Raw genomic sequence first — 12,931 nt, 5'->3', positions numbered from 1 at the left:
AAAAAAAAAAAAAAAAATCACTGAAGATCATTTAAGCTTCTGCTTCTTGCATGCATTTTTCTCAGCTCCATGTAATTAGTCTTTATTAGTTTCAGCAGCAATATGGTAGTTAATTATTTGTCTCAACATGAAGGGCAATCGCTGGATTTCCCAGCCCTGCTCTGATTGGCACACCCCTCTGTGCTCTACCAAGACTTCCCTATATTCTGATCTGTTTGCTGACTTCTTGGTTTTAGGCTCCTTTGGCTGCTGGCTGCTTGGCTTTAAGTCTTTTGCTAGGTCAACTCTGATTCCTCATTTTGGCTCAATGGTTAACTGTCTGTCAGAGATCAAGAACAGAACACACTCAGACAGGCCTCCATCTCAAATACAACACAGCTCACAAGCAGAGTCTGCTCTCTACAAGCTGTAACCAAACCTGCAAGCAGATAGAACGACACATTCACTTACCCCCGCAGGAGAACTCAAACAAATCCCAGGCCCACAGGAGGAGATGGCAGTGTGAGCTGCTGGGCACTGCCTCCTTCCTGTCTCATCTCTTCCAGTAAGAGCAGCATGGGCTGTTCCTTTTCTTCTCCTTTCCAGAAAGGTTTTTGAAGCTCTTGAGGGAAGATGGCTGGATGCCTGTGTCCCACAGCATCCCTGACTTGGCTGTCTCTCCTGCCTCCTGAGGGGAAGGAGCCTTTTCCCTTGAGGAATGCTAAACTACAGCTTCTCTTGTGGTCAGACAGGTTCTATCTGGACCCGGTCCTGTCCTTTGTGTTGAGATTATGAACAATAGCAGCAGCAGAAATTAAAAAAAAAAAAAGCTCGTTTTGCCAAGCTCATGTTAGCAAAACTCCAACCTTCAGTGCAATTTATATCCTCTGGGCCTTATCTTCCCTCTGAGATCCAGAATACTTTCTTTGCTAATTTTGAGGAAGTGAGTTCCCTGCTGATCTGCAGTCATAGAGTATTAATAGCACCGAGTGCAGTAGCCATCATACTAAGAGTTGTCCACTGCCTAGGCCAGTGTTTCCCAAACTTTTGATACCTGAGGCACATTTTCTGGATTAATATTGGCAGTAAGCTTCACTCCTATACATGCTGCATATATACATATATATTCCCCACCCCCCAAAAAAACAAAACGCAACCCAACACAGCATATTCCATTCCCCTGCCACAAAGTCATAGAAGTGCTGATATGTACTGATAAAAAGGAAAAAGCAAATAATTTCTATATCAATGGATCTCAACCTTTTTAGCTTTTCAAGCTAAATTTTTTTTAGCCTAGCGTAGTCTCTATCCCAAGTGTAGCTTTTTGCAAGCCTGAGTGAAAAGAAAGTTACATTTCTTCTTTACTTACCCTTTATTTGAACAGCCTTACTACTAAAGAGTCTTTGACACGGAAGTTGAAATGTCAAAAAGGAGCAGGTTTGGAAATGAACAGTTTTGATCTGGCCAAGTTATGAAGCTTTAAAAATGCTGCACACACAGTTCATTTTACATGCAATTTTTCATTTCATCTCAGGAAGATAAACCACGAGTGCATGGCCATCATTTATTGGGAATCTTTACTGTTGTTTCCAATACATGATTATGTTGCTTCATTTGCAGCACCTCCTCTAATTCCTGTACATAAATTATAAGCAAAGGCTCTTGGGAGCATCGTTAAAATAGTTCCATAGGTTGTAAAACAAATAGTCAATTGTGTGCTTAATGAATATTTACAATTCAAAAAAGAATCTGTAGACCAAGAACTGTTTACTAAAGAACTTGGCAAATTGATTTGAGAATCTTATGACTGCTTCCCCACAAAGAATTGCTGAAGGACAACAATGCTTGTTGAATAAATTCTTTATTGTGAATTCTTTGTTTCATATTATGCAACATCCCTAATGACTGAGAGGTTAAATGTTTTCTTGATTAATTTAACAGCAATTTGTGTTTTACTCTCATGTATCATGATGATGATCCCACAGTGGGTGGCAGATCTGTTTCTCTCAGCTCTTCAGTACTGAACAAAGCAGTAGCAGAACAAGTTTCTACAAGACTTTCTTTACAGTGTATTTAATATCAGTGAACTGCCACAATAAAGAGAACTGCAAGAGGCACAATGAAATTATTACAAAGCACCTTTAAAACACACAAAAGCACGTTATTTGTTACAAAACGTGTGATTAACTTGTCTTGCTTTACACATCTTGTGGTAATAAGTTCCACAATTTAACAAAGTTTAAAAGATGATTAGACAAATTCATGTATTGGCCTATCGGTAGGCATTGAACATAAAGGCTACAACCTCCATTTTAGAATTTCCTATGTCTCTGAATGCTGGAAGGGAACAGGTTTAAAGTACTGGTGCAGCATGATAGTCCATGTATTAAGGTTTTTTTTGAAGATAACCTTTTATTGAGAGAGATAGCTAGCCATGTTAGTGAGAAATAAAGTAGAAAGTAGGGTAGAGTGGCACCTTGTATACCAAAGTAGGTATACATCTATATCGAGATAAAATTTTGACTCTTAAAACTTTATTATACAAGTATTAAAAACAAATGGTGAAAGTTTTAACGTATGTGGTCTTCCTAGGGACCAAGTAGGAGACAAGTTAGCAACAAACAAACCACATATACATCCTGTCATTGGAGATTGAAACCCCCTCCCCAATGCCCCTCATGGGGATACACATGAAGGACCAGTCATCCATCTTCTACTTCACCAAGGGGCCCCCTTAGTGGCTCAGGATACATCAAGACCCAGTCCCAAACCCCCTGGAGCTCAGGGACCAAGCACCAGCTCAGCCATCCATGAGGCCACAACTCATGCAGAAAGGCAGAGTGGCAAGGAAAGGGGCCCCACCAGCAAAAGGTCTCCTACTGTTGGCCCCTGATTGGTCCAGGGGTCTTGGCCCTTGATTTGATCCTCCCACCTATATAAAGCTTCCTGTTTCCTGTCCAGATGGGAAGGCTCCTGCCATCCTTGGACTAGTCTTCTATTTTTCTGCCTTTATACCCTGACTCTAGATCTGACCACCTGTTGCTGAACCTGCTCAGACTCTGACCTCCACCTTGTGTCTCAGATTGTTGGACTCAGTTCTCACAGGTTTCTGACCTGGCTTGCTCCCTGACCTTTCTCTGTCTAGCATTTCAGCCCTAGCTCAGACTCTGACTTTCTGGCTTTGACCCCAGCTACCCCTTGGACAATGGCTTGTGCAAACCACCAGCCAGATCGCTTATACTTTAGTATGTGACAGCACGATACAAACTGGTCCCTATTTTGCTGCAGATGAAGTGTCTAAACTCAAATATGACATACGCCTGGACTAGGAAGTGGAAGAGTTGGAAAGTATAATCAGAGCTGGCCCCTGGAAGCTGGCTTCTGCAGCTTTTTAGTCACCATCTTGGCACGGTCCAGCAGGAACCTAGCCAGGAAGACCATATTCCCCTTGGCCACTCTGTAGGGGATAGAAAAGATGTACGCAGTTTAAGGGAAGTCCATGTTTAACATGCCAAAGAAGGTGCTGAGGGCAGCAACAAGCAGCTGAAGCTGGAGGCAGTCTAGGAAGGCATGGAGGAGAGTCTCTTCCACCTCCTCACAGAAAAGGCAGGCCACCAGCAGCTCCAGGTCTAAGTGGCAGATAAAAGTGCCTGAGGCCAGGACCAAAGAAACAATGAGGCTTCTGGAGCTGAGCTTGGCCCCTGCTTCAAGGTCAAGTTGTGAACTAGGACTCCTACAGTAAGTTGAGAAATCACAAGTGTCTGTCCTTGGGTCTCAGCGAGACATACGCCTGCCAGGCCTGGCCAAGGCTGTGGTAGAAGGGTGGCAGGGCATGCCATCCAAAGCAATCCAGGTCCAACAGGAAAAGTTCCTGATCAAGGCTGAGGTTCTCCACCCGATGCAGGAAAGCAGAAGCCAGCCATTGTCAGGGGAGGCACTCTGCAGCAAAAAGGAAGCACTGAAAGGCTTGGAGGAAGAAGGCAGCCACCCTGCTCACCAGATCATTTAGGCCCTGACCTTCCTCACTGGTGGGAAGGTACAGGACAGCTGGCTGAAGCCAGCAGTGCCTATTTCCAGGGGCATTGGTGTGTCCAGGATAGCACACCTCTGTCACAGAGTAGCATCTTCTAGGTTATTGATGACCAGGACTTGGCCATGGTAGGAGAGGCTGGGTAGGTGTCAGTGCCACCTCTGTAGTGGTGCCTCAACCTCTTCACAGAGACCTTCCCAGTTCTCAGTCACTGCTCACAAAAAACAGTCACAACATTGGCATATGCTGTCACTTTAAGTGGGGGGTCAGTGGCTGGAATGGGAGGGCCAGGCCTGTCAGACACCACCATAGTGGGTGGAGCAGTGGCTCAATAGGTAGGCAGTAGAGCATTCCAGAGAGAGGGCAGCCTTGATCTCCCAAAGTAAGCAGCAAAGGAGCATGCAGTATGCCCATCTTAGATGAATACAGCACCTGAGGAAACCACATGGAGTGGGTACCAAAGTCAAATGCCCACAGTGCCTGTCATATACTTTCTCCAGGTCAAATGACAGGAAAGCAAATAACAGACCATCCCTGCAAGTGAGCTCAAGGAGGTCCAAGACCAGGTACAGATTGCTGGTGATTGCGCACCCTGAAACTACATACTTCTGATCAAAGTTGATCACATCCATCAGCGTGGACTCCAGCTGCTATGAGATGGCTTTCCCACAATACTGTAGTCCTTGCAGAAGAGCAAGACTTGGCACCAGTTTCTCAGCTCACAGGAGGCAACAGGTTCAATATGGTCCTCCTGCACAACCGGAGGAGGATCATACCGAACCCTTTGGACTCAGCCTAGACAGTGGAAATGTACATCCAATGACATCCCAGAATGCATGGTAGAAATCTACTGTCAGCCCACTGATATCCTGACACTTGTTGGTGGGTATCAGGCAACAGGTTTCTGATAACTCTGCCAGAGTGGGAGGATCTTCTAGCAGTGGCAGTTGCAAGTGCTGACTTGTGGGATTGTTTCCCACAGGACTTTGCAGGCATGAATATTGTTTGGATCCAAGGATAAAAGATCCAAGTTGAAGGCACCTGCCCTTTCTTGCAGTTCACTGGGATCCAGAAGGGGGGTGCCATCCTCTGCTTGAAGGCATGTGATGTACTTCTTGGCACCTCTACTCACCTCCACAGCATAGAAGTAGGAGCTGCAGTCCATCTCCCAGAGGACCTAGATCAGGGATTGGACAAACACAAGGCAGATGCATCTGTCAACCCCACCTCTCCCTATACTTTCAGCAGCAGTGTTCCCCCTAAGCTTCACAACTGCGCAGATGTGCCTGACAGTGCAGCATGAGCGCGCCTGCACGGCCGCGCACACCACATAGCTTAGAGGGAATGCTGCTCAGCAAAGGGATGGATTCTCTGGGTTAGTGGCAAGATGTCTTTCCAGCTTCAAGACCTGCATCTACAGCTGCTCCATGACTAGTTGTGTACCCTCAAGTGTGCCAGGTGTGCCCTCAGTCACAGGACAAGAGCCTCACATGAACCTTTCCCATATCCCACTATCTCCACAATGATGAGATACAGGACACTGGGCTAGATGGATCCATTGTCTGACCCTGTATGGCATTTATATTTTTATGCCAAATTGACAGTCCAGGAAACTGTTTGCCAAAGAATGCACAACAGAAGCAGCTGCAATATCTGTTTCCCACATGCTGATTAGGCGCTCAGGGAATCTATACACATGCTCTGGGGTGGAGGGGGAATGCTTTAATTAGAGGGGTTCTGAGAGACAGTCTAATTAAAGCACCTGCAGCATCATGTGTATTCAGTATCCCGTACTTCAAAATGGAGGTAGAGGTACTTTAACTAAAGCTCGTTTGATAAATTTTAGTTAAAGTACCCTTGCCGCCATTTTGAAACATGGTGACATTCAATACACAAATGCAGAGACTGTTGGTGCACACTAATAATTAATTAGGGCCTCCAACGACACACTTACTTGTCTGTACACAAATGCCAGAAGGTTGGGGAATAAATAGGAGGAACTGGTCCTTCTGCTAAAAAGTAATGACTACGATCTTAAAGGGATAACAGAGACCTGGTGGGACTCCTCCTATAACTGGACCACAGGTATAGATGGCTATTACCTGTACAGGAGAGATTGTGCTGAAAAAAGGAGTGGGGGTGAAGCTCTCTATGTGAAGGAGCAGTATACTTCCCTACAAGTGGAGATTGGCAACCAAGGAGGAAGACTGGAGATCCTCTGGGTTACAAGATGAAGGGAACATGATGAAGGGGATACAATGGTAGGAGTCTACTACAGACCTCCAAATCAGGTACAAGAGCTTGACCATGAATTTGCTAGGGAACTAGCTAAGGCTGCATACTCGTGGTCCATGGTTGTCATGGGAGACATAAACTACCCAGACATCTCATGGGAAGAGCACTCAGAGTGGTCACAAAGATTCCTCACATGCGTGAATGAGCTCTACCTAGCTCAAGAAGTTTAGGGGACAACAAAAGTTAAAGCGCTACTGGACCTGGTACTGTCCAAAGGGGCTGATCGAGTTAGCGACCTGAGAATCGAAGGGAAGCTGGAAGACAGTGACCACGAGTTGATCGCTTTCACTATCCGTTGCAAAGCTGACAAGTCAGTCAGCAATGTAGAAGTCCTCCGCTTTAGGAAAGCTGACTTTCATAAGCTCAGGAGGCTTGTTGTTGAGGCCCTGAGAGAGGCCATGATTTGACAGGGAGGGGAGCTCACGATGAGTGGTCGCTCCTTAAGGAAGCGATCCTAGAAGCACAATGGAAGTCCAACCCAGCCTGTAGGAAAGGTAATAAAAGGGCTCAGCAACTCCCTTGGCTCATCAGGGAACTCACAGACCTCCTATGTCTAAAAAGAGAAGTTTATAAAGGATGGAAGACAGGAAACACAACTGAGAAGTATCCTGCATTGGTCCACGCCTGTAGAGAGCAAACTAGGAAAGCCAAGGCTGGAACCAAACTCCAACTGACTACACGAATCAAGGACAATAAAAAGTCCTTCTTCAGTTACATGGGAAGTTGGAAAAAAAACCAAAGGCAACACTGGACTCCTGCTAAACCAAACAGGGCAGCTGACAACTGACACCCAGGAAAAAGCCAATCTGCTTACTGATTATTTTGCATTGGTTTTTCACCAGCCTAAAGGGACCACTCTGCTTGAGAAGATGTGGGATGACCAGGGTGAGGGTGAATCTACATCCACCATTGGAGTAGATCTTGTGACAGAACACCTTGAGAGACTGGACACTCACAAATCAGCTGGTCTGAACTGATTACACCCAATAGTGCTAAAGGAACTGGCAAATATCATAGCATGGCCACTGGCAAGGATATGTGAGAACTCATGGCGCTTGGGCAAAGTACATGAAGATTGGAAGAGGGCCAATGTGATGCCTATCTTCAAGAAAGGGAGGAAGGAAGATCTGGGAAACTACAGGCCAATCAGTTTGACCTCAATCCCTGGAAAGATCTTGGAAAAAATTACCAAGGAAACCATTATCAACAGGCTAACAGAAAGCAACATTCTGAGGGATAGCCAGCACAGGTTTCTTGTGGGTAGGTCTTGCTTGACCAATCTCATTTCCTTCTATGACCAGGTGATGTATCGTCTGGACAAAATGGAAGAGGTTGATATTATATATTTGGACTTTAAAAAGGCCTTTGACCTGGTGTCCCATGATGTCCTCATAGAGAAATTGGGGAACAGCAACCTTGACTATCCTACAGCCTGATGGCTGGGAAACTGGCTCCAAGGTTGGACTCAGAGAATGGTAGTTGATGGAACCAAATCAACACGGTACACAGTGACCAGTGGTGTCCCCCAAGGCTCTGTTCCCGGACCTGTACTCTTTAATGTCTTTATAAATAATCTGGACTCTGGTGTCAGAAGTGGACTGGCTAAGTTCGCTGATGATACCAAACTATGGGGAAGAGTGTCCACACTTGAGGATAGGCTGGCAATCCAGGCCAACCTCAATAGGCTCGCAATGTGGTGGGATGAAAACCTGATGGCATTCAATACAGAGAAATGCAAGGTGCTCCACCTCGGGCAATAAAAACCCTGCATCACACTTATAAGCTCAGCAGCGCTACACTCACTAGCACCACGACCAAAAGAGACTTGGGGATCATGACTGACCACTAGATGAACATGAGCCACCAATGTAATACCACAGCCGGCAAAGCAAACAAAACTCTGGTTTGCATCTACCGATGCATCTCAAGCAAGACCCAGGAAGTCATCCTCCCACTGTATTTGGCCTTGGTGAGGCCGCAGCTGGAGTACGTCATCCAATTCTGGGCTCTACAATTCAGAAAGGATGTGAAGAAGTTTGAAAGAGTCCAGAGGAGAGCCACCTGCATGGTCAGAGGGCAAGAGAGCAGGCCTTATGAAGAGAGGCTGAGAGCCATGGGACTCTTCAGCCTGGAGAAGCGTAGGCTCAGGGGTGACTTGGTGGCAGCCTATAAGTACAAAAGAGATGTGCATCAGTATCTGGGGAAATGCCTACTCACCAGAGCACCCCAAGGCAAGACAACGTCCAATGGTCACAAACTCCTGGAAGACCATTTTTAGTTGGACATAAAGAAAAACTTCTTTACTGACTGAGCCCCCAAGGCCTGGAATAGACTCCCCACAGAGGTGGTACAAGCACCTACTCGGGACACTTTCAAGAAACATTTGGAAACCTATCTTGCTGGGATCCTTTGACCCTAGCTGATTTCCTGCCCCTTGGGCAGGGGGCTGGACCCAATGATCTTACAAGGTGCCTTCTAGCCCTAATGTCTATGAAATCTATGACAGTATAGTGTTTATTACATAATAGTTTCATAGTTTCTAGGGTCGGAAGGGACCTGAGCAGATCATCTAGTCCAACCCCCTGCCATGTTCCGCATTTTCAGTTTTTACCAATTTTTACTGATAAATTCCTGGATATTTTTTGTAGTCATGTAGTTTTTAGTGATTTACACCCATTTTTCAGTTCAAATATCTGTCAACTGGCATGAGTGGGGAATGGCCCATTCCCCACTTGTACCGGTTAACAGGGATTTGAACTGAAAAATGGGTGGTTCAGGTAAACAAAAAAAGTGCCAGTTACCTGAGGCACCTGAGGCACAGGACCCGCCCACCACAGGAGCGATTCTCATGGCCCTGCATGGGGTCAGAGCCAGGAGCCCTGCACCCCCAGGCAGTGGCTCCACCCCCACCAAGCAGGGCTGCAGGAATTGCTCCCAGGGTGGGTGGTTCTGAGCTGCACCAGGGTCAGAGCCAAGAGCCAGGTGCTGGGAACTGCAAGTCCCACAGAGTGAAGGGGACAGGAAGACAGGAGAACCTGTCTTGGCTCTGATCCTGGTGCAGCTTGGACCTGCCCACCCCAGAAGCAATTTCCATAGCCCCACCCATTAGGGCTGGAGCCACTGCCTGGGGGCGCAGGGCTCCTAGCTCTGACCCTGGATGGGGCAGCAGGTGCTGGGGTTGGGTTTGCCCTCCCTACCCCCTCCCCGTGTCTGGCTGCACGCCACTCTCCCCTTCTCCCAAATGCCAGGGCAGCCCAGCTGCTGCAGTAATTGGGAGGGGAGTGGCACAGCCCATTGGCCGCTCTGGGAGCTGCAACAGGCAGCAGAGTGGGGGGAGCTGTCAGTAGATGTGGGGCGAGGGCGGGGCGCAGCTCTTACTGCTACACATCCCTGGGAGGTTATGCCAGGCTCTTCCCAGGGGGCATTTGCCCCCGGATCTGCACGTGGGATGAAAGTAGGCTGCCACTGCCAGCTGGGGCCAGCAGTGGCAATGGGTTCTTCCCGACACTTGGCAGTCTGCTTTTGCTGCAGCCTGCTGCTGCTGCAGGCTGGGGCTGGTGGTGGCACTGGCCCCAGTAAAAATCCTGGTGCTCAGGACGGGCGGCAGCCCACTCTCATTCTGTGCACAGATCCAGAAGCACACGCCCCTTGGGAAGAGTCCTGCACAGTACCCCCAGCCCTCCCAAGGGGTGCATAGCAGCATGAACTGTGCCCTCTCCCCCCACCCGCTGATGGCTCAACCCACTTTGCTTCCCGCTGCAGCCCCTGGAGCAGCTAATGGGCTGCACTGCACCCCTTCCCCCGCCCCTTCCTTAGTCCCAGCCTTACTCCCTCCCTCCCTCACTGCTGATTTTCCCCCCCGCTTTAAACCAATTTTTTTCCCCTTTTCTTCCTTTTGTCCCGCTTTCATCCTGGTTTTTATGGTTCGAAGCTAAACCTAGAAAAAATTCCTGGATTTTTTTCTTTTTTAAATACAAACCAAAAATGCAGAGCACTATTATTACAGTAACAAGTCAAAGTTGTCATTTTGCAACCTTACTATTACATTAACAGTGTATTAACAATGCATTCCACCAAAGGCAAGGCCAATATTAAAAGTAATCCTGCAAAGTACAGAGGGAATGCGTATGCAAAAGACAGACCTGCATGACCTTTTCTCTCTCTAAATCAGTGCTTCCCAATCTTTGTAGACTCAAGTCACCGCTCTATATTTTCTTTGAATTTGGGGAACCCCAGCAGAGGATCAGTGGTGTAGACTGTAGAACACTGATTTTCAACCTTTTTTCATTTGTGGACCCCTAAAAAATTTTGAACGGAGATATGGACCCCTTTGGGAATTCTGAACAGAGATGAAGCCCCCTTTGACTTGTAAGTGTGGGTATTCACATATGATCTTTAAATTATAGTCATCTTTTGTGGACCGCTTAGACATAGTCTTTGGACCCCCAAGAGTCCATGGACTACAGGTTGAAAATCACAGGTGTAGAGCCTCATAGATGAGCTCCCTTTCCTTAACGCTCTTCTGATGCTTCAGCTGGATTCTGCTGTTTGCTTGGGATTTTTTATTATTTATTTCAACCCAGCTGTTGTCTTTAGCTGAGATGAACAGTGGTGCATTTCAAGGGGCAAATACAGCTTCTGCCACTGTGGCTGCTCCTCCAATGCTGGCAACCAAAGTGTCAAGACCCAGTCTCAAAACCCCCAACCTAGCATCTCAAGTACCAAGCATTAGCTCAGTCCTCCACTGGGCCACAACTCAGAAACAAAAATGGAGTGGCAAGAAAAGGGGACCACTGGGGAATGACCACCTACTACTGGCCCTTAAATAGCCCAGGGCTCCTGGCTACTGACTGGATCCTCCTGCCTATATAAGACCCCTTGTTTCCTGTGGAAGCCATCTAAACAACAAGGCTTCTGCTGCTGTCTGACAGCACTATTGTCTCCATGCTCCTGTACTGTGATTTCAGATCTGACCCTGCCTGGGATTCAACCTCTGCCTCATGCTTTGGACTGTTTGAAACTCAGCTCCCCCAGGTAACTGACCTGGCTTGTCCCTTGCCTTGCCTTTTATTTCAGCTTTGATTTGGACTCTGATCTTCTGGCTTTGACCTGGCTATCCTTTGGACCTCCTGCTACTGGCTGATGTTAGACACTAGACAGAATACTTATGTCTTGGTAAGTGAGTTGGTCCACCTGCCTGTCCACCCACAGCAGAATGCTGTTTGGAGCCTACGGAAAGCCAGAACAGGCTGCTGAAGGATGACAGAGCAGCAGCAGCAAGAGGAAGAGCTACTAGTGCTGCTTGTCCATGTGAAATGGAAGCAGGGAGTACAGGCCAGGGAGCAGAAAGCAGAGCAGCATATCAGGCAGGGAAAAGGGATTAGAGTGCCATTTGGGGATGGGGTGGGGCTACTTGTTGACACAAAGGTTGATCCCCACTACTGTACATTATTAATGCATAGTTCCATTTTCAATCAAGGGCTCCATTTCCCACTTCAGTTGTTAGTGACACAGTCTTCACTCCCTGCTGCTAATGCAAACATTGTAGCTGTGCCAGATGACTTGTCTTCTGCATCTATTCCAAGCCAGGTCAGTATCTCTACTCTGCATGGGATTATGGACACCTGTTCACTGCCACTTTAAACTGAGACCACAGCAGTCATTACACTTACATCATTCATTGATAGTAGATAACCCAACCTTGAACAGAAGCCAGAATGTAAGTTACAACCATGTGGCTCTTCATACAGAAAGCTAGCATCCCTTGCTTTCACAGCTCATCACTGATTCATACTGACTGAGATCATGACTTATTTTTAAAACACCATTATTGCAGCAACTGAAGGATGCTTTCTCTTCCCTTCAATTTATCACAACGTGATGCAATTACCAGGGCAAAATAACTTGACAAAAAATCATATGCAGAGTGATTATTTTTGTAACTCTTTTTCAATCAATAAAAAAATGCACCTGCTTCATTCTTTGGAGTGGAACCTGTGCAAATTGCAGATTTCTTTCCTTCACAGAAGATGGATATAAGCAACCCCAAAACAGCAGATGCCATGCTAAAGCAATACTGACAGGGTTCAGAGGCAGAAAGAAGGCTAAAGAAAGGGTCATCCAGATTGATGAACTTAACCTGGAGATCAAAAGGGGAAATTATGTCCTGCTGATCTTGCTTGAACTTTCTGAGTCCTTAGATACAGTTGATCAAGAGTTGCTGATGAAACATTTACCTGACCTGGTGGGTATTTGTGGGGCTGCTCTAAATTGGTTCTGCTCTTTCCTAGTAGGGAGGTTGATGGATGAGTAATTGTCATCCCCTTGGGACCTTTCCTTTGGGGTCCCCCTTGTTGCCTCTTCTGTTCAATGTGTATTGAGGCCCCTGGATGAGTTTGCAGCAATTTGGAGTGAGATGCCATCCACATGTTGGACTCAGCTCTACCTCTCCTTCTCTTCTGACTCTGGCCCTCTAGTCTCAGTCCTTTCACAGTGCCTTGCTGCAGTTAGGAACTAGATGTGGGTGAACCAATAGCAAATGAATCCAGATATGACAGAAGTGATCACGGTGGGAAGACCACTTGAATTGGCAAGCGGAAAGTACTTGGACATCTATCATTGATGGGA

This window comes from Gavialis gangeticus, unplaced genomic scaffold (assembly GCF_001723915.1).
Source record: "Gavialis gangeticus isolate Ggan-Ray unplaced genomic scaffold, GavGan_comp1, whole genome shotgun sequence".
Taxonomy (NCBI): Eukaryota; Metazoa; Chordata; order Crocodylia; family Gavialidae; genus Gavialis; species Gavialis gangeticus.
The sequence above is the reverse complement of the archived record's forward strand: the minus strand, read 5'-3'. Positions refer to the sequence as shown.